The following is a 22,872-nucleotide window of genomic DNA, read 5'->3' on the forward strand; positions in this document are numbered from 1 at the left end:
AGCTAGACTGTTCACCTCCTGTATTTATCCTCCATGTCTTTAGCCAGGAGGGTGATTATCACTCCCATCCTTAAAAAGTTCCTATCCTAACAATACTTTCTGTCATCCTGGGTGTTTTCACACTAGATTTATGTTTCTTCTGCTCTAAGATGCAATGAGAAAGATTCCCTCTAAGTCCTTTAAAAAAGATAGAGAATTCTACTAAACATATGTTTCCTTGACACATGGATGAAACTTATAAACATATAAGTTTCCTTGACACATTTGAAAAGGATAGATTGATTTGAAAAATGGTTGACACATCCTTTAGTTAATTTTTTCCTATAAATATTTCTATTTTATTATATAGTTTTTGAAAGTTTTTTTAGGAATGTGTTGAAAATAGCACCTCATGCTGGTGTTTAAGTTAATTTATCAGTTTCAAGCACTAATTTTTCACTAAACAATAAACATTTCCAGTTTGAATAAATGTGCTATAACACACAAATTTCTAATCATTGCAACACCTCAAATTCTTTAAATTCCTATAGTGTGGTTTCCATAAACTTGCAGGCTCTTTTCCAAACTTCTGCTCCAGCATAATTTTATTGTATCAACTTTAATAAGAAAAAATTAACTCTTGCAAAACAGAAACTTCAGGGTCTAGAAAGTGGATTAACGAAGCCTCTTGATTTCTTTCCCTCTGAGGCTAGCTTTGCATTTATTTTGCCTATGAAAATACAACACGCACACTATAGCCTAAGAATTCAGGTCTGTGTTTTAAGTCTTAACCTAAATTCTTACCAGTCTCGGGCAAAACTTTTACATCTCTTAGCATCCATTTATTGCCAGCATATGGGCATACTTGTTCATCCCTGCTTTTCCTATGTGCTGAAGGATTAAATGTCAAAGGGTAGAAAGTGGTCAACACTGTACCTTAAAGGTTGTTGTTTTTCTGTAGCTCAGTCATGTCTGACTCTTTGTGACCCATGAACTGCAGCATGCCAGGCTTCTCTGTCTTTCACCATCTCCCCGAGTTTGCTGAAACCCATGTCCATTGAGTTGGTGAGGCCATTCAACCATTTCATCCTCTATTGTCCCCTTCTCTTCCTGCCTTCAATCTTTCCCAGCGTCAGTGTCTTTTCTAATGAGTCAGCTCTTCGCATCAGGTGGCCAAAGTATTGGAGCTTCAGTTTCCGCATCAGTCCCTCTAATGAATATTCAGGATCGATTTCCTTTAGGATGGACTGGTTTGATCTCCTTGCAGTCCAAGGGACTCTCCAGAGTCTTCTCCAGCATCACAGTTCAAAAGCATCATTTTTTTGAAGCTCAGCCTTCTTTATGGTCCAACTCTCACATCCATACATAACTACTGGAAAAACCATAGCTTTGCTAGATGGACTTTTGTCGGCCAAGTAATGTCTCTGCTTTTTAATATGCTGTGTAGGTTTGTCATAGCTTTTCTACCAAGGAGAAAGCTTCTTTTAATTTCATGGCTACAGTCACCATCTGCCATGATTATGGAGCCCAAGAAAATAAAGTCTGTCACTGTTTCCATTGTTTCCCCATCTATTTGTCACGAAGTGATGGGACTAGATGCCATCATCTTCATTTTTTGACCTTAAAAGTCATTTTTTTAAATACAGGTCTGTATAGTGAAAGCTATCTATGTTTTTTCCAGTAGTTATGTATGGATGTGAATGTTGGACCATGAAGAAGGCTGAGCACTGAAGAACTGATGTTTTCAAATCGTGGTGCTGGAGAAGGCTTTGAGAGTTCCTTGGACTGCAAGGAGATCAAACCAGTTAATCCAACAGGAAACTGACCTTGAATATACATTGGAAGGACTGTTACTGAAGCCCCAATACTTTGGCCACATGCTGCAAAGAGCTGACTCATTGGAAGAGACCTGATGCTGAGAAAGATTGAAGGCAAAAGGAGAAGGGAGCAGCAGAGGATGAGGTAGTTAGATAGCATCACCAACTCAACAGATATGAGTTTGAATCAACTCTGGGAGACAGTGGAGGATGGAGAAGCCTGGCATGCTTCAGTCTGTAGGGTCACAAAGAGTTGGACACAACTTAGTGACTGAAGAGCGAACAACAACAAAAAGCTTTAAAATAATGACATTTTAACAAGGTGATCTTTTTCCTATTTAATTCTTGACCCATACTTAAAGTCTAGGTCATGGATTTTATGCCAGAGCACCAATCAACAAATCTCTTGATTTGGCCATTCATTTCTCCCCACCCTCCTTCAGAGTATCATTGTGTACATGACCCTTTTTTACTCCAAGTCTATACACTTCCCTGAAGTACTCGCCCCTGTCTTTCTCCAAACCTGTTTTACCCTTTTATATTTGCAAAGACGATTTATTTCTTAGCTGCACTGTGAAGTCTTTCCAATAGGTAAAAGTTAGTTTCTACCTAATTCTTGTTTATCTGTTTTAGGTATAAGGAGGTGTATATGTTAATCCCGAATTTCAAACCACAGTTTTAGAAATTCTATGATGGTTCAGTGTCCTCGTATATTCTGTTTACTTTTTTCCCCCCTTATTTCACAGCTGTTTCTTTCTAGCTTCTGCCTCTTTTTAACTTCAAAAACCATCATGGTTCCAATTTGTCTCCTGAATTTTTCCCATGCATCAATATCAGTGGCCTTGATGTAGTGACTCCATTATCTCTGTATTTTCTAGCACAAATTCTGAGAGTCCTAGACAGGTGTACTTCATCCTTTGTGGAACTATTTGCATCCCTGTTGCTGTTACTATTGCTAGGCTGTGAGTTCAGGACATCTCTCTAGTACACTGGGGGATGGACAGGGACGTAGTTTTTTGCTATTGAACAGTGATGCCTGGGCAATGAGGCTTGGAGATTCTTTGAAAGGCTATTGGTCTCACTTGTGCATTGATTGGATTGGCTTGGACAGAGTTTTCCACAACCTTGAGGGTTTTGGTTCTATCCCCCTAAATTCTACATAAGTTTGGGGGAGGGTCAGATGTTGAAAATTTTATTTTTTAATGGTATCCAAGGAAAACTTAATATTTACTTTGGCTTGAGTACCACTGGGTTAAGCAATTTTTGACCTTTTATACCCTAAAAACATTGGTTCTGTAATCACTTTTACAACAGAGATACTAACACCCTCTCTGAAAGGAGTGACCACAGCCCCTCCTTTTTTTGAAATCTGCAGAATGCTGTTTCCAAGAAATATTAATTTGTGCTTGGATAACAAAGGGAAGCGTTGAATACTAAATCCTCTTTTATATTGACAAATATTAGATTTGTGTTAGAAGATTAGATTCTCTGAGAAGGCTTATTGTAAAAAGAAATCCATGTCTTAACCATTGAACTAACTTAATTGCAAAAGTAGCAACTTTGTCTCCAGAAGCCTGTTAATATTCCTTAAAGTAGTTTTTCCTTAACAGAGTTTGGAGGCTGCAAGTCTGCACAATATTCTCTATGTAGTGAATTCTCAATGAATGCTACTGATTGACAAATGACCAGTAGAAAAAGGCAAAAGCTGAAATTCAGATTCATCAATCTTGTTAATTCTTAGCAGCTTGGGTAAAAGTTTTGATAAAGAGGTCAGAACTAATGGTTCCAATGAGGTTTTTAGTGTTAACTAAGGTTTCATTCATCCTAGCTGCCAGTGTGTTTGATTAATCTACCTGAGTACCTCCTCCCACCCAAAGAAAATTGTAATTTTGCTTCTCTACCATATGGTGGAGGAATAAGAACAGGACCTACAAATGTGGACTGTAAGCCATTCATCATCCTCTTAAACCTCATCTGCATTTCTGAGTTTCACATGCAGTAAAATTAATATCCACCCATTAAAAATACTGTCTAACCAGGGCCATAAATGGTACCCAACACGTGTTTGTTAAATCAGTCACAGATAATTCTTGCATCTTTGCTCTCTGGATTTTCTTTTCAACTACACTTAGAGCAGATACTGCAAACAAGTAGGTAAATCTGCATTACTGATATAAGGAAGAGGGAACAAGTGTTGGCCAGAAGTTGATCTTTGTCTCGGGTGGATTAATCACAGCTGAGGTCAAGAAGAATAAATCTATGTTCCAGAATGTCCCAGTTACAGTTCAAGACTAAAAGAAAACAAAGGAAGTTAGAGGGTAGAAAGAGGAAGGAAGTGAAGACTCTCCAAAAGAAAATACAGATGTTCTAAGAGACTCGTTATTATTTGACTTTGTAAAAAGTTCAGTTGAATTCACTGATGTTTGGTCTTAGTCAACCACATGCTGTATTGTATCAATTCTATCATGGAACACAAAAAAGAAAATATCATGGGGCCAATGTTACTGAAAGTTACACTAATATTCAAAAAAGGAATATATACTTTAATGCTTTTTAAAAGTAATATATATTATCTGTGCCCATATGCATACACACAACACATACACTCAAAGAATTTGCTCTCTCCTTCAGAAAACATAGCCAAATATTTTCCTTTGAAATTTTCCATGCTATTACTATTCAAAATAAACAAGGATTGTGAATAGCTATATCTTTACAAAAGTCACTGGTTTAGGTAAAAAACAGTTTAAACAGCTAGATGCCTGCAAATGCACTTAGAGTATGTTTATAATATAGAATATTCATTTCCAGTGGTATTCCACTGAAGCGGTTGCTTACATTTTTGGAAATGGGGAAATTGTTGCCACTTGGGTCAATCCATTTTCGTCTCTGACTACCCAGAAGCATGTGTGCCTATTAACCCTTCCAGAACCTGCCCAGACTCCTCGTCCATGGATTTCAACGAAACCGAGCAGGAAATTTTCCTTGTTGAAAAGCTTCTTGGTTGGGTGTCTAGATAGCATGGTGATAAGCATCGTATAAACAGAGAGGGATGGAATTCAGGTTACCTTTATCTACGCCTCCTTTCATATACAGTATGTGTCATAGACAGACACCAGTGTCTCACTGCATGACCACCCACAGAACATTACCCATTGTGACATTCTTCGGGGGAAATTAACAGAAATGTGTTGCCACATCAGTCTCTTCCAAGAACAGCGATGCAATAATAGTACGTAAAAAGTGACCAGATGCCCATGGAAGCTTCCTTCCGTCCACGGTTTTGGCCCGGGGGCATAATAAACACCTTAAATTCTAAAGCTATTTAAAGCAGAATGGTACAGAAAAAAACAGACTTACACACACAAACTCACGGATACACACATGAGTGTATGAATATGTGGATGTTGACTTATCATCTAGTTGGTATTTCCAATATTCCCTCACAATAGGCATGTAGCCATTCCTTCTATTAGTCTCCAAATTTTTCTACTACTTGTTATACATAATCATAGTAAACACATAGAGAATGGTTCCCTTTCCTTTCAAATAAGTTTCAAAAAGTCACAAGGCTCATTGGATTTTAAAAAGCAAATGATGGTTACAAACAAAGCCTCAGACTAGAAATATTCAAGCATATAATTGGTATTTGAAATCTTAGAAATCTGGATATTTTTTTTCCTGATATTTCTCTAGGAGTCACACTATATGAAATATATCTGTGTGTGCATTTCATAATAGTATTTTTTAAATATATTTTAATAGTTTATTTAATATTTTAAAATATATTTTAAATAGTATTTTTAAAATATAGATTTTGATGTATACTGTTTTCCCAGAGAAGCAGAAGTGACCTGAGGGCTGGCCTGTTAACTGGAAGGTCCATGGCAGAAATGGAAGATTTCTACACCATAAATTTCACTTTGTTTATACATAGATAGTATATTTTTGTCTGAGAAGGAACCTATACCATCAATTTTTTTCAGTAGTAGGTAGAGAATTTAGTGATTTGGAAGGATTAGATAAGAATGTGCACATGTGTGTGTGGGTGTGTGTGTGTGTATGAAGTCGCTTCAGTTGTGTCTGATTCTTTGCAACCCCATGGACATTAGGTAATACCAAGGATGGTTCTGGAAAGAGAACAGACCTGGCTGGAAAAAAGGAATTTGGAGGAGTCAATATGCAGGACCGCCATTTATTAGACATGAGTGAAGTGCAGACCATGAAGAGTGTGTGTGTGTGTTTTGTGTATGATGGAAGATGACAAAAAATACAACGTTTCCTGTTTTCCACCTGCATGAGATACTCAGTTACTGCAATTTGTAAGACTTGGCAAAACAAGCTGAACTATGCAATACCACACTGAGGTGAGTTCAGTTGACTTGAACTATGAAGACCCTTGAAAGCCCATTTGGATGAAGAGTTTGTGTGCAATCTCTTCTCCAGATAAACTTATAATTACAATCTCAGCTTGGGGACTATCACTTGTGTGGGTTGTGGGTTACCTTTTCACTAAAGTGAAAAGCAAGGGCAAAATAGAACTATAAAGACCATTTTTATTTTTATCTTTGGCTTGGGGATATTAGTTGATTTAAAAATTATCCATAAGCTTATGGAATCTAGTCTGTAATTATTTCTAATTCCTCAAAATTGAAAATTCCTCAGGGTTTGTTGTTTTCTTAGGGAGAGTTAGAGGTCTTAAAACTCACTCCTTTGGGGGTAGGAGTATGCTAGAGAGAAACTATTTTGGATGTTTGTTTGAAGGCATTCTCTCCATGTAAGTTAAGTAATCTTTAGAAGAACAGGAGGTGCTGATAGAATAATTGTGTTTACTCTTCCCACTTCATGATTTCTCTCTTATAAACATTGTTTTGCATTATTGGGCTCCACGTTCCTTTTTCTCATCTGATGTTTTACAAATATTTTTCTAATTGCCTGAGACAGTGTGGTCCAATAAAGTTAAATTGACTTTGGGTTGAACTTGTTTGTCTGATGTCTTGCCAGAGGTTATGGTCACCCACTTGAGCTGACTTTCACTCTGTTTCTTGGTCTCTGCCTCTCTCTCTCCCTTTTATGCTCCTTTGTGCTTGTTATCCTTTTCCCTCGTGCTCTCCTAATATACAACTCCGGAATTAATTCTCAGGACTTCATAAACAAATTATTTAAAAAGTTAGATCATTGATATAGCCTATCCTATTTATCTATGGATCTATCATCTATCTATCCATCTGTCTAAACTATCCATCCATACATCCATCTATCCACATCTTCCATTTATATACTTTTAACCACCTAAATCAACAGATTCTAGTTTCAACCCAATTTGAGAGAGAAGGTGCACTCAGTGCTTAGAAAACAAGAGTGCTTGGGATAACCCATTTGTTTGACGTCTGGAAACACTTTGCAAACAACCTCCAGGAAAATAACAAAGAAAATAGCACTGGTCTACCACAATGGAACAGATATGGTGTGTGATCAGTCAGCTGCAACCCACAAATAAACACAGACAGGCAATCTAGCAAGCAAAAACAGAAACCACGTTATTGTCCATCACAGACTGCAGAGTTTAGAATAAACTTAGAGCCTCCTATGTGTGACTTCTAGACTCTGAAAAGAAGGTTAAAAGCTTCAAGGACTCTTCCTGGTTTTGGACAGTAAGCTCCCGAGTTTCTCTTTAACCCCAAAGATCAACATTTATTTTAACATCTACCCACTCTGACCAAAGTCTAAGTCTTGGGCGTTCTCATTCCTGGTGCTGACTGCTTTAGAAGGATGGAGCTGCACAGCACCACAGGCCTTGGCCTCTCATGGTGCAGTGATGGTTTCCTTGTCATATTTCAAGCAGCGAGACCTAGAATGGGTGCAGGGAGACCTAGAATGGGTGCAGCGAGACCTAGAATGGGTCCACCGAGATGGCACCGTCAGAAATGAGCCTTCTTCACACACTCAACCTATTTTCACATGAAGTCGTGGTTAATATCTTTGGGCAGCAGCACTACTTTTACCAAGATTAATGAGCATCCTGTGCTTGCGTATAAAGTCTAAACAACCTTTCTTTCTTTGGGCTTCCCTTATGGCTCAGCTGCTAAAGAATCTGCACTCAATGCTGGAGACCGGGGTTCAATCCCTGGGTTGGGAAGATGCCCTGGAGAAGGGAAAGGCTACGCACTCCAGTATTCTGGCCTAGAGAATGCCATGGACTGTATAGTCCATGGGGTCACAAAGAGTTGGACATGACTGAGCAACTTTCACTTTCACTTCCCTTTCTTTAAGGTGTGCCTGTTTTAACAGGTCAGTCATCATGGTGGCTCAGGGATAAAGAATCTGCCTGTCAGTGCAAGGAGATGTGGGTTTGATCCTTGTGTTGGGAAGATCACCTGGAATAGGAAATGGCAACCCACTCTAGTATTCTTGCTTGGAAAATCCCATGGACACAGGAGCCTGGTGGGCTATAGTCTATGGGGTGGCAAAGAATCCGGCACAATTGAGTGACTGAGCATGCATACATAACTTTCTTTTATTCAGTATTTAAGGACAGATGACCACCCTCATCTCTGCATCATATTGCAATTAGAAAGGTGAATTCCTCATTTTGGTTCTTCTTTCCTATCCCCAATTATAGATTCATTTTCTTATGAATCTGTTTGTAAACTGGAATTGATCATAATCCAAATTCTGTATTTGCTTTTAGAAACAAATATAGAATTGTTTTTGTTTTTTCTGAGTCTGAAGCAACAACTGTATGCTTATGCTTCCAAAGTTTCATCTTCCCTCTTTAAAACTTTATTCCCATTGATTTCTTCTGAGTGGTCTACTTTGTTACTATACTTCTGTTTCCCTTTTTGTTTCCTATGGCCCTTGGGTAGGATCACATTCACTGATTAGGTTTATGGAGGTTGAAAAATGTGTTAGTTACTCAGTCGTATATGACTCTTTGCAACCACATGGACTATAGCCTACCAGCCTCCTCTATCCAAGGAATTCTCCAGGCAAGGATACTGGAGTGGGTAGCTATTTCCTTCTAAAGGATTATGGAGGTAAGTTTAATGTTAGTTAAGCACTAAGGAATCGGACACGACTGAGCGATTTCACTTTCACTTTTCACTTTCATGCATTGGAGAAGGAAATGGCAACCCACTCCAGTGTTCTTGCCTGGAGAGTCCCAGGGACGGGGGAACCTGGTGGGTTGCCATCTCTGGGGTCACATAGAGTCAGACACGACTGAAGTGACTTAGCAGCAGCAGCAGAGATTCAATGGAAGGGAGAACATATTTTGTCTAATATGTTGAGATGAGATGGGACCTGTGATTAAGGGTAGAAAAGAGAATACAAAGTACCTAACTCACTTGTCCAACAGACCTTAGATGCAGGTGGGAGGCTGGTCATTAGCTTTTACTTCTTGCATTGCTTCTTTTACAGAAAAATTGTAGAATAAACATAATCCCAGTGACTCAGGGACCAATGACAGAGGATAAACTCCAAATAAACTACCCTCTGACCTCCCTTATTGGTGTTCTGGTAAGAAATGATCTGCACCCCATTCCTTCCATCCCCACAATTTTACTCTCTCTACAAATTTACTGAAATGTATCAAAATAATTCAATAGGGGCTTCCCTGATGGCTCAGTGGTAAAGAATCTGCCTGACAAGGCAGGAGACACAAGTTCGATCCCTGATCTGGGAAGATTTCATATGCCAAAGAGCAGCTAAATCCATGTGCCACAGCTATTGAGCCTGTGCTCTAGAGCCCAGGAGCCACAACTGTTGAGCCCACGTGCCACAGTTACTGAAGCCTGCTTGTCCTAGAGCTGTGCTCCACAACAAGAGAAGCCATCACAATGAGAAGTCTGAGCACCCCAATTAGAGAGGGGCCCCTACTCTCCCCAACTAGCAGATTCTTTACCAACTGAGCCTCAAAAAGGGAAGCCTTTTTGAGAGGAGGAAAGGACATAATACCCATCAGTTCAATTACTAGGAATTATAAATTCTCTTGGGAAGGGACAGAGTTCTTCAAATACAGCAGTATTGTTTCTTCAATGAGTTGTCAGCTAAGGTGATAAGCAATGTTTATGGTCCAAAAATATGATCACTAATCCGTCTCAAGAAGGATCCAGAATGTCCTCACATCTCATTGGTGGAAAGATAGACTGAAGCAGAAAAGCAAGCACCATATTCATTTTTGTTCATGCTGCTTCTGCTACTGCTGCTAAGTCGCTTCAGTCGTGTCCTATTGGAGCCAATTCCTCCCCACTTTCTTCTCCCACATATAACTTTAAAATGGAATACAAGCCAACATTAATCCATATTCAGCCAATGCCTGGGACGCATCCAGGCTCTAAAAGACTTTCACCAAGGACTGAGGGAAACTTCTTGAAAGGGGAAAGGATGGAGATACTGGTGGGGCTGTAAATTAAGAGACTAGAAGAAAGAAGTGCTTGCAGGCTGGGGCTACTCCTTAGGCCAGGAGAGCCACATCAAAGGGGAAGTGACATGTCTAGGGACACCCCTCGGAGGGACAGCATCACAAAATGACTACTATTTTTAATGACTGCTTACTTGTTATTTATGTATTTACTCCTTTCCCATTCTAAAACTATTGGTTGGAGTTGCCATGAGCCAACCACCATTCTAAGTGCTTCCATGAACAAAACAATGTTCCTGCACTCAAGGGCAGGTTTCTTTCACAAGTGCAAGGAAATGGAAAATTTTATACACACAAACATATGTGTAATTTTAAATTGTGATACATCTCATGAAAGAATTAACAGGGGGCATGACAGAGTAGCAGAAATGTCATGGGGAGAAGGACAGATGTGGCAGCTTGACATACTTAACATCTATTCCAACTTCCTTCTAGTAGGTCTTCTAACTGCAGAGATCAACAATTGAAAATTGTATTTTAGACTCCCTTGAACTAGCATTCTGAATGCGACATAGGTTGCACCAACCATATGTACTCATGAAAGACTTGAATTCAGATATGAGTTAAGTGACAGACAGTTGGGTGCGAGGCACACATTTTTCTCATAAGGGTCTAGCAGACTCAGAGTGGCCGGTGAGCCAGCATTGATCTCAGCTATGTTCCTGGACGTGACGTTGGCAACTCCTGGCTTCTGGTCCCCGGGTGTGTGGCTAAAGTTGTACAGTTCTGGAGCCCGCAGTTGTGCTAGTACATCCTGTCCCCCTCAAAATAACAGTTTTGTTGGTATGTGTCGATTTTTAAAAATTTTTATTGAAGTATAATTGATTTACAATGTTGTGTTAATTTCTACTGTGCAGTAAAATTATTCAGTTATACTTTTTCTTATTTTTCATATTCCTTTCCATTATGGTTTATCAGAGGATATTGAATATAGTTGCCTGTGCTACACAGTAAACCCTTGTTGTTTTTCCTTCCTATATATAATAGTTTGCATCTACTAATCCCAAACTCCCAATCCATCCTTCCCCCACCTTCTCTTCTTTTTTGGCAACCACAAGCTTGTTCTCTACATCTGTGAGTCTGCTTCTGTTTTGTGTCATATTTTAGATTCTACATATAAGTGATATCATGTGGTATTTGTTTTTCTCTTTCTGACTTATTTCACTCAGTATGATAGTCTCTAGTTGCATCCATGTTGCTGCAAATGGCATCATTTCATTCTTTTTATGACTGAGTAATATTCCATTGTTAACATATACCATGGGCTTCCCAGGTGGTGCAGTGGTAAAGAATCCACCTGCCAATGCAGATACAAGAGACACAGATTCAATCCCTGGGTTGGGAAGATCCCCTGAAGTAGGAAATGGCAATCCACTCCAGTATTCTTGCCTGGAAAATTCCATGGACAGAGGAGCCTGGCGGGCTACAGTTCATGGGGTTGCAGAGTTGGATATGACTGAACACATTTATCTATCTGTCATGGTCACAGGGCAAAGGATCTTGGGAGAAATTATTGCTGCCATCTTTGAAAGCAATCTGCCAGAGACACATCCTAGTGAAATATCATGTAGGCAACTAAATACGAGTCCTTTGGACTACAAGGAGATCAAACCAGTCAGTATTAAGGGAAATCAACCCTGAATAGTCATTGGAAGGACTGATGCTAAAGCTGAAGCTCCAATACTTTGGCAACCTGATGCGAAGAGCTGGCTCATTGGAAAGACCCTGATGCTGGGAAAGATTGAAGGCAACAGGAGAAGGGGGTGACAGAGGCTGAGATGGTTAGAGATTATCACTGACTCAATGGACATGAGTTTGCACAAACTCTGGGAGGTACTGAAGGACAGGGGAGCCTGGTGTGCTGCAGTCCATGGGGTTGCAAAGAGTTAGACACGACTGAGAGACTAAACAACAACAGCATTGTTTCACAGTTTTAATGAGTTAGTAATCTGGGTAGTTCTCACAGTCTCTCATGCGGCTGTAGTTAAGTTGCTGGCCAAGCCTGCAGTCAGTCTGAAGACTTGACTGAGGCTGAAGGATCCACTTTTAAGATGGCTATTCAAGTACTTGTGGGAGGAATCCTTTCTCTTTTTCCATATGAACTTCTTTACAGGGCTGCCTGAGTGTTATCACATGTTAACTGGCTTGCCCAGAACAAGTAATTCAAGAGAAAGGGCAAGAAGGAAGCCCCAGTGCTAATAGATGAAGCCCAAAGTGGCATAATATAACTTCTGTGATATCCTGTGTGTTAAAAGCAAGTCAAAGTCCACCCACATTCAAGGAATAAAGAATTAAGGTTTCCCTTTTATACAGGGGAATCTCAAAGGATTTTTGGAGAAATTTAAATCCACCAGTAGTATAGATGTAGTCGTATACATTTCATTGGGAGAAAGTAGCTTCTTTATGATTGTTAATCTTTCAGGCTTCCTCGTTCAACGCAAGGAAAAATCTATATCAATGCTATAAATTTAGTTTCACTTATGTTTTCATCTCCTTCTGTGATTTCACTTTCCGTGGAGGACAACCATTTATGTTTTACAGTCTACAGTCTTATGCTGGTAGACGTAGCAGGGATCGAGAGGGGATAGCAGTGGATGATATCTACAACTTGGGTCAGTTACCTTTTATTGTATAACAAGCCACTCTAAAACATAACATTTTAAAACAAGAGTTGGCTGAAGGAGCTTCAGCCCAACTCCCTGTTGTCTCTGAAAACCCCCAAAAGCCACTCCAAGTAAGCACCCGAGAAAAATACTGTTCCTGCTTGGCAACTGTCACTAAGAGACACATTTTCTAGGTCCTCTTCCCATTTCCACCCTCTTGTCAGATTTCCTTCTCTGAGCCTCTTCAGGACAGACATTCTGGAGCTGCTTGTGGGTTAGGAGTAAAAGGGTGTGCTCCACGTTTTTCTTGGGCTCCAGCAGGGAAGGGGTGAAGGGGTTTTGGCCCCTCAACAGAGTTCTGACAGCAAGTTACAAGACGTGATTAGATTCAGTGGAAACACCCACTTCCTTTTAAACAGTCCAAAATGATATGAGAGATTCAAGAAGACCAACCTTCTGATCACTTAATATCTAATATCTACTCTACATCTACATCCAGCGTGAAGCTGCGTGCTGAAGCTAGAAAACTTCTGTCCTCAGAGAGCTTACAGCACAAGACAGAGAGCCAGAATACATAAAGCAGTAAGTGTGCAACAGTAAATCACTGTAACAGATACGGCTTCAATGAAAGAATGTAGGGATGAGGTACTCGAAAAGCTTCTTAAAGGAGACTATATTCCAGTTGTTTGTGCCAAGTTGCTTTAGTCATGTCCGACTCTTTGTGACCCTATGGACTGTAGCCAGCCAGGCTCCTCTGTCCATGTTATTCTCCAAGAATACTGGAGTGGGTAGCCACGCCCTTCTCCAGGGGATGTCTAGGCTAGCAGGGAAGCCCCATATTCCAGTTACTCTTGAATAACAAGAGACAAAGAGCTTTCAGGCAGAAGCAGCAGCAAACATGATAGAAACCAACATGACTTCAGATGGTGTGAGTGAGTGCTTAGTCATTCAGTCCTGTCCAGCTCTTTGCGACCCTGAGGACTGCAGCCCACTAAGCACCTCTGTCCATGGTATGGCAGGTACTGAAAACAGTAGACTCAGATAGTATTGGCTTCTGATAACTGCTATTTTCAGGATTCAGCTGAGGAGACAAGAAGGATGAGCATTCATTAGATGTTGATCTATGGAGGGAAAGAGTAATTCCATTTGTTCTAATGGCTCCTACTGGGGCAAGTCTATGTGGATCAAAGGAATACTCACCCAATCAGTTATCTTTGAGATGCATATTTAGGATATTTTTAAAGAAAAGAAAGGGAATAGTCCATTATGTGGAGTCCATTCCTTGAACCCATAGATAGTTTTACATTTTAGGATGTACATACCTAATTTAAGTACCTTGAATATCTTTACCAAATTTCCTGTAATTCTTAATGATCAGTAACAGAGACACTTAAGTAAAATGGATTTAGGAATAATTTTACTACCTTATTTAATTACAATAGATGTACCATGAACCAAATCCTTGATAACCTGACACATAAAGAAAATATGAGGTAAACATTTTAAGATGTGTAAAGAATATTCCTGATAGAATTTCAAAAAATTGAGTACTGTCAAAGAATTTAAGTCTTCTTAGAAATTTATCCTTTTAATAAAAGAGTACAATATTATTATCACAGATTCACTGTAATATCATTTTTTAAATCAAATCATTTTGACTATTAGATTAGAATGATTTATTAAAAATGTATTTTAGGCTAAAGATGGAAATTTGAAGTATCTCTCCTGTCTTTCTTGTAACCATCATCCTTCTACTTGGTGTTATATTTTATGTTTTCTTATATAAACAGGTATGTTCCTTAGATCAAGGGTCAGAAGACTATGGCCTGTGGGGTATCCAGCCCATTGTCTGTTTTCGTGGCTCATGAGGTAAGAGTGATTTTTCTATTTATAAATGGTTAAAATGTAAATAAAAAAGAATCATATTTTGTGACACATGGAAGTTATATGAAATTCAAATTTCAGAGTCCGTAAATAAAGAATGAGTCCATCTCATTCATTCGTTGGCATATTTTCTGACTGCTTTCTTGCTTCAAGAGCAGAGCTGAGTAGTTAATTGTTATTAAAGTAAAGTTAATTTGTAATGTTGTGTTACTTTCTGGTGTACAGTAAAAGTGATTCAGTTTTACATATGTATTCTTACATTCTCTTCCATTATAGGTTAGTACAGGATATTGAGTATAGTTCCCAGGTGAGTAGTTTCAAAAGAGCCTATATGATCCATGAAACCATATGTTTACTGTCTGGCTCTTTGTGGAAAGTTTGACCCTTATCTTATATAATAGGTTGGAATGCATTGCCAAAATATTGCACTGTATAGCCTTTATAATGAATATTTTTAGCTATCAGGCTCAGTAGTAAAAAATCCGCCTGCAATGCAGGAGACACAGGAAATTCTGGTTTGATCCTTGAGTCGGGAAGATCCTCTGGAGGAGGAAATGGCAACCCACTCCAGTATTCTTGCCTGGAGAATCCCATGGACAGAGGAGCTTGGTGGGCTACAGTTCATGGGTTTGCAAAGAGTCAGACACATACACACAGACTTCAGTTAAATGTTGAAAGTGTTACCCTTTTTACTAGTTTCAGAAAAGGGAGAACTGCAAGTACAAGAAAAGAAGTTTTTGGGTCAAATATTTGAACTTATACTTTCTGATAGGACATTATCCACTGGTGTTGAATCAAAAAGTTTTCATCTAAGCGTATAGAGAGCATTTTTGATGATTTTAATGTGTTGAACATGTATGCCTGTGGAGAATGCTGTGTGGCCACTCCTAAGACCAGTTGAATATAAATATAGAGGGTTAGAGTGTTTGCACACTTTTGTAGTCTGAAACCCTGGAGTGCAGCAGATGAGGTATAATCTGAATTGTTTTGGCATTGCTGGCCTCATTGAAACCCTTCATGCACTTTGCACATCTGTGTCTGCAACAAGAAGGGATCATTGTTCGGCTCTGCTATTGCTGTTTATGAATCAGAAGAACAAAAAGGCAACAGAATAAGCAAAATGTCATGTTCATACAAATCTTGATTAGGGTAAAATCATCTGGCTGGCATTGCCTGCATACAACATCACCAACAGGGCTGCCAGCTCGTGAGTGGAGCCTCCAAGGCCCCGTGTCTTGGATCTTCAAAGCTTGGAACAGCTTATTTGAAGGTTTACATGAAAGCTAGATCTACCCAAAATAGTTAAGATCTAGTCTCTGAGTCTTTGCTATTATTAACCAACTTGTCTTTAAGGATCCCTAAAGTCCTAGGAGGTGTCTGCATAACTGCAGCATCTATAATGGATGGTCCTTTGGTAAGGGTACTTACCAAAACAGGCTTGATTAAAATCTTCAAGCAGGGTTTCTCGACTCCAGCTGCATGGACATTTGGGGCCAGATCATTCTTTTGGTGATTCCTGTGCACTGTAAGATGTTTAGCAGTGGCCCCAGCCTCATCCCACTAGCCGACAGCACCCTCCCAGTTGAGACAACATCAAATGTCTCCAGACTTTTCCGAAGTTCCCTAACCCAGTTGAGAACCACTGTTTCAGAGGATTATGAAAATTTGCCTCATTCCACAGGGATCTCTGAGGAGTATTAGACCCTGAGAACAGAAATAGATTAAGAAGACTCAGAATCTGAGTTTATGGACATAAAATAATTATCTAAAAAGTGAAAATCTGAATATGTATCCAGATTTCCAAAATATGCTTACATTTTTGCTTATCATGGAGACAAACACAAAATACTGGGAAAATTTCCCTCACTTTTAAAAAGTGGTCATGGGGACAACTGAAACAGAGCAGGACCCTATGGTCCTTACCCGCCCAGCCTGCAAGGTCCTCTCCCTGCCTTTTGTCTGTGGAAAGCTTCAGTCAAAGAGTAAGTTTAATCAGAGAAGTGAGAAATGCAGAAACAGAGGGAAACAGTCAAAGGAGACCAAATAATAATAATGTAGTCATTAAACAGAGTCAGGTACATTTAATTCTTTCTCAAGAGCTAAAGATAATATTCTGAGCCATATCCTGTGCCCTGTCTTACAGATACTGAAACCCCCCACCAGGTAGAGAAGTTAACTACATGATGACCAGACTGTAGCCATGATATAACCTGCCACAGTTCTAAGAATTGGCCTCAAAGTAATGGAAACAAACCGACCTTCGAACTGAAGGTTAACTGTACCTAAAACAACCAAGATGAAGCCAGTCAGACCACTGATGACCAATCTGAAGATGACTGTCAGAGCTGACTATACCATGTAGCCCTCTTCCTCTGTCTATAAAAGCTCTTCCTCACTGACTGTCAGTAATGAGGGGGAGTCAGCCTTTGGGCAGACATCTGCCCTTGCCCTCTGGATGCTGGCCTCAGAAATAAAGCAAACTATTCCTTCCACCAACCTGGCCTGTTTATTGGCTTTTGAGCGGCAAGCAGCCAGACCCCACACATGTCTTTAGGTAACAAAATAACTGTTTGCCCCCTAAGTTATTGTTAGATCTGGATATTTCATCTGGAAAGGCTTCAGCCCTCTTGTTTCAAGCCTAAAGGTGAAGTCAACACATGGAAAAGGAAAGAGATAAGAGACTTCAGTTTATAAAGACTTAGCCAGTATGCCCAGGGTGTACTTCCTCAGAACTTCTTGTTTTATTAGATAATAAACTGCTTTAAAAAAAAAAATCCAATTTCAATTCTCTGTCACTTGCAACCAAAGCACCTTAACTTATATAATATTTTAAGAGCTGCTCAATCCTCCCTGCTTCATCCTCTAAACCCAGTCAACTTGTCCATACAAGCACGCACTGATGCTGTAGCCACTCTTGACCATTGCGAGCCTCTGGTGATAGCTCCATAAATTTACTAATATTTTTCTCTCTCAGTGAAACAACATCTTTATTTCATTTCTAATATTTTAGTATAATCCTATCTATTCACCAGAGAAGGAAATGGCAACTCACTTCAGTATTCTTGCCTGGTAAATCCCATGGATAGAGGAGCCTGACAAGTTACAGTCTATGAGGTTACAAAAGAATTGGACATGACTTAGAGACTAAACGCACAACAACATCCATTTGTTGGGAGAGATTAAGCTTCTATATAAGTAAACTCAAAATATATAACTGCTAAAACCGCATGGAAATTAATTTCTTACTCATTTCATGTGCAAAGATGCTTCTATGAAGTAATAAATCAAGAAACTAAACCTCTTCCATCTTGGCAGTCCACCATTCTTAGAGTCTTGACACTTCCACTTGCCTTGCAACCTGCAGGAGGAGAACTCAAAGAGAGAAAGCACTCCCTTCTGCAAAGTTGTGGCTCAGAAACAACATGTATCACTGCTGCTAAATCTACCCCTGCCCCCGCCCAATGAAGGAGATGTAGGAGACACGGCTTTGATCCCTACCTTCCCTGGGTAGGGAAGATCCTCTGGAGAAGGCAATGGCAACCCACTCCAGTATTCTTGCCTGGAGAATTCCATGGACAGAGGAGCCTGATGGGCTACAGTCCATGGGGTCGCAAAGAGTCCGACACGACTGAAGCGACTTAGCACTCACACACTTTGCTACCTTTTTAACTGACATCTCTCTCTTACATGTTTCACTAATTTGCACTTGTTTCTGACCCATCTTACCAGAATAGAGAAACCTGAGTAGATATCTTTTGACCTTGCTTCTTTATTAAAAAGCATAGTTGTATTTAAAAAGAATAGGAGGAATTTTTAAACTCCGGTTTGAAAAGAGACTTACTTCAGTTAAAAAGTGATAATCTAATTTCAAAACTCCTCAAATTTGTCCTGGGGAAAGGAAAAGAAAATACTAACAAAATTATGAGAAAAATGATTCTTTTGGATCTTTGTTATTTCTCATAAGTACAGCATTTCCAAAAAGAAAAATAACATATCCTTTGAAGTGACAGAGAATTTTGGTTGTATTTTAAAAATTAATGTTTTTCAAGTATAAACTCATTATAGTTTTACCCCATATAACAATATGTTCTCTTTGAAAAAGTAACTGTATCCCTGGATCCGTAATTTTCTTTTTAAAATAATAAAGACATTTTTGGTCTGACCAAACATTGATGAAATTCTAGCAAGCTGGTGCCTTCCTTATATTTCCTGGAAGGCATTGAGTAAAATAGTAAAAGATTTTTGTCAGATGAGTTGCTGTGTCACAGGAAATTGTGATAGAAGCTCATTCACTGGAGTCATTTAAAATTCAAATTGGTGAATTGGTGTTTCACATGTACTCAGTTACTTTCTAGTAGCTTCTGGGCTACAAAACCTTTTAAACTTAGAAAAGACACAAACATATTTCATCAGTTTCCCTGTCCTAATTTACTCACTTATTCAGTAGGTAATTATCAAGCCCCTAATACATGCTAAGTATTAGTGCTAAATAACAACTCGTAAGAAAATAAAACCACCTTGGCCTCAACTCAGAGAGATTTCAGAATAATTAAGAATAAGGATGAGGATGAGGAAACAGAATGCCAAATAAGGAAACAGTTATATGTTAAATTTCAATTGAGGTTTCTGCTACTAGACTTACCTATTCTACACCTTAAGAGTGATATTTGATTGAGTCTCGGAGATTCAGACAGATTTTGTATTGTAAAGATCAGAGTGGAAGGGTTCCAGAGAGGCTGTAAATAGCACATTTAAAAACATATTGCATTAGCCTAAGAAAGAGATTATTCTATTCTTTTCTCCAGAAAATAAAGTGATCACACTACCAAATTTATCACGCCTCATGAGATAGCAGTTTGTTTTGGGTTCATGGCCAAAGAAGCAGATTTATGTCTTTGTATTTATTTGTTAGGGAGGGACTCAAATGGATCTTATCCTACATGTTTACATTTAAAACTAATTCTTTCAGTTCAGTTCAGTCTCTCAGTCATGTCCAACTCTTTGTGACCCCATGGATTACCGCACGCCAGGCTTGTCTGTCCATCACCAACTCCTGGAGCTTACTCAAAACTCATGTCCATAGAGTTGGTGATTCCATCCAGCCATCTCATCCTCTGTCATCCCCTTCTCCTCCCCTCTTCAATCTTTCCCAGCATCAGGGTCTTTTCAAATGAGTCAGTTCTTCACTCAGATGGCCAAAGTATTGGAGTTTCAGCTTCAGCATCAGTACTTCCAATGAATATTCAGGACCGATTTCCTTTAGGATGGACTGGTTGGATCTCCTTGCAGGCCAAGGGACTCTCAAGAGTCTTCTCCAACACCACAGTTCAAAAGTATCAGTTCTTTGGTGTTCAGCTTTCTTTATAGTTCAACTCTCACATCCATACATGGCTACTGGAAAAACCATAGCTTTGACTGGACACACCTTTGTTGCCAAAGTAATATCTCTGCTTTTTAATACACTGTCTAGGTTAGTCATAGCTTTTCTTCCAAGGAGCAAATGTCTTTTAATTTCATGGCTGCAGTCACCATCTGCAGTGATTTTGGAGCCTAAGAAAATAAAGTCTGTCACTGTTTCCATCATTTACCCATCTATTTGCCATGAAGTGATGGGACCAGATGCCATGATCTTAGTCTTCTGAATGTTGAGCTTTAAGCCAACTTTTTCACTCTCCTCTTTCACTTTCATCAAGAGGCACTTTAGTTCTTAACTTTCTGCCATAAAGTTGGTGTCATCTGCATATCTGAGGTTATTGATATTTCTCCCAGCAATCTTGATTCCAGCCTGTGCTTCATCCAGCCTGGCATTTCACATAATGTACTTTGCATATAAGTTAAATAAGCAGGATGACAATATACAGCCTTGACATACTCCTTTCCTGGTTTGGAACCAATCTGTTTTTCCATGTCCAGTTCTGGCTATTGCTTCCTGACCTTCATTCAGATTTCTCAGGAGCCAGGTAAGGTGGTCTGGTATTCCCATCTCTTTCAGAATTTTCCAGAGTTTATTGTGATCCACACAGTCAAAGGCTTTGTTGTAGTCAATAAAGCAGAAGTAGGTGCTTTTCTGCAACTCTCTTGCTTTTTTGATGATCCAACGATGTTGGCAATTTGATCTCTGGTTCCTCTGCCTTTTCTAAGTCCAGCTTGAACATTTGAAAGTTCATGGTTCATGTACTGTTGAAGCCTGGCTTGGAGAATTTTGAGCATTATTTTGCTAGCGTGTGAGATGAGTGCAATTGTGCAGTAGTCTAAATAGTCTTTAACATTGCCTTTCTTTGGGATTGGAATGAAAGCTGACATTTTTCAGTCCTGTGGTCGCTGCTGAGTTTTCCAAATTTGCTGGCATATTAAGTGCAGTACTTTAACAGCATCACCTTTTAGAATTTGAAATAGCTCAACTGGAATTCCATCACCTTCACTAGATTTGTTCATTGTGATGCTTCCTAAGGCCCACTTGACTTTGCAATCCAGGATGTTTGGCCCTAGGTGAGTCATGAAAATCTTTTTTGTATAGTTCTTCTTTGTATTCTTGCTACGTCTTCTTAATATCTTCTGCTTCTGTTGGGTCCATACCATTTCTGTCCTTTATTGTGCCCATCTTTGCATCAAATGTACCTTTGGTATCTCTGATTTTCCTCTGTTTCTTTCTTCACTGGGGAAGAGCTGGGCAGAGCAAGGGGCAATGCTGGGGAGGAAAGCATGTGTCAGTGTGACATCCACTTACTTGCTTCCCACTCAGCATCTATTTCATATAATGCTCATCACAAAGCATTCAGAAAAGAAACAGATCCTAGTGTAATGCCTCATTTAATGCTTAAAAGAAAATATGTACCTTGCTGCTACTTATCTATTTTTTCATTATTATTGGAGTATAGTTGCTTTGCAATGTTGTGTTAATTTCTGCTGCAACACAAAGAAAATCAGCTACGTGTATACATATATCCCCTCCCTCCATAGCCTCCCTCCCACACCTGCTCTCAACCCTCTAGGTCATTACAAAGTGCCAAGTTGAGCTCCCTGTGCTGTAACCAGGGTTTCCACTACCTACCTCTTTTATACATGGTAGTATATATATATATATGTATATATATATATATCAGTGCTACTCTCTCCATTTGTCCCACCCTACAGATGAATGGATAGAGAAGATTTGGTACATATATACAATGAAATATTACTCAGCCATGAAAAGGTGCTATGTATCTCTTAACCCACTGTGGAGAGTGGGTCCCTGATTGTTAAGGAAAGAGATTCTGAAAAGAGAATTTTTTTCCCTGCATTTCTTAGTCACACCCAGTTGCAATAAGTTCCAGATATCATGTGCCAATTATACTTCTTATTTTAAAAAACTTTTTACCCTGTTGCTTTGAAGCTCCTGAGGCAGACCTGGGTTTGAACTCTTCACTCACTAACTATTTGACCCTGAGCAAGATATTTAACCCTTTCAACTTCATCTCTTAAGCAGCTAAAAATGAAGAAAGACACCTATCTTATAGGATTGTTTAAAGAATTAAATGAGATAATTGTGAAGGAAGATTCTTTACAATAATGAGCACTATAAATTAATGACAAAAATAATCGGGACCTTAATAATTCAAGTGTTAGAAAACACATTTTATCACTAAAAATTACTCCAGTATAACTTCTGATCAAGAATATAACCACTATAAAATAGATATCAACAGGACCTACTTTATAGCACTAATACTCTATAAAAACCTACGTGGGAAAAGAATCTGTAAAAGAAGAGATGTATTTATGTATAACTAAATCACTTTGTTGTATACCTGAGACTAGCACAGTACTGTAAATCAGCTATGTGTGAGTACATGTTAAGACGCTTTAGTCATGTCTGACTCTTTGTGACCCCATGGACTGTAGCCCTCCAGGCTCCTCTGTCCATGGGATTTCCCAGGTGAGAATACTGGATTGGGTTGCCATGTCCTCCTCCAGGGGATCTTCCCAACATAGGGATTGAACCTGTGTCTCTTACATCTCCTGCACTGGCAGGCACGTTCTTTACTGCTATTGCCACCTGGGCTGACTTTTCATTCAAGATGATAGAATATAAGCATTATTTCTACTTTGCTCCCTATTGAAAATTCTTCAAGAGATGGGAATACCAGACCACCTTATGTGTCTCCTGAGAAATCTGTATGCAGGT

At 39.2% G+C, this 22,872-nt stretch overlaps 1 long non-coding RNA gene across 1 annotated transcript in view; it reads left to right on the forward strand.

Moving 5' to 3' along the window:
* The window catches only part of LOC129629874 (uncharacterized), a 38,024-nt gene extending 20,849 nt beyond the window's left edge, over positions 1 to 17,175 (forward strand). The window contains exons 2-3 of the long non-coding RNA XR_008703355.1: positions 14,612 to 14,690; positions 16,849 to 17,175. This is a non-coding gene — a long non-coding RNA (uncharacterized LOC129629874). The remainder of the gene's footprint in view (positions 1 to 14,611; positions 14,691 to 16,848) is intronic.
* Positions 17,176 to 22,872: the final 5,697 nt, after the last annotated feature.

Source organism: Bubalus kerabau, chromosome 16 (genome assembly GCF_029407905.1).
Source record: "Bubalus kerabau isolate K-KA32 ecotype Philippines breed swamp buffalo chromosome 16, PCC_UOA_SB_1v2, whole genome shotgun sequence".
Lineage (NCBI taxonomy): Eukaryota > Metazoa > Chordata > Mammalia > Artiodactyla > Bovidae > Bubalus > Bubalus kerabau.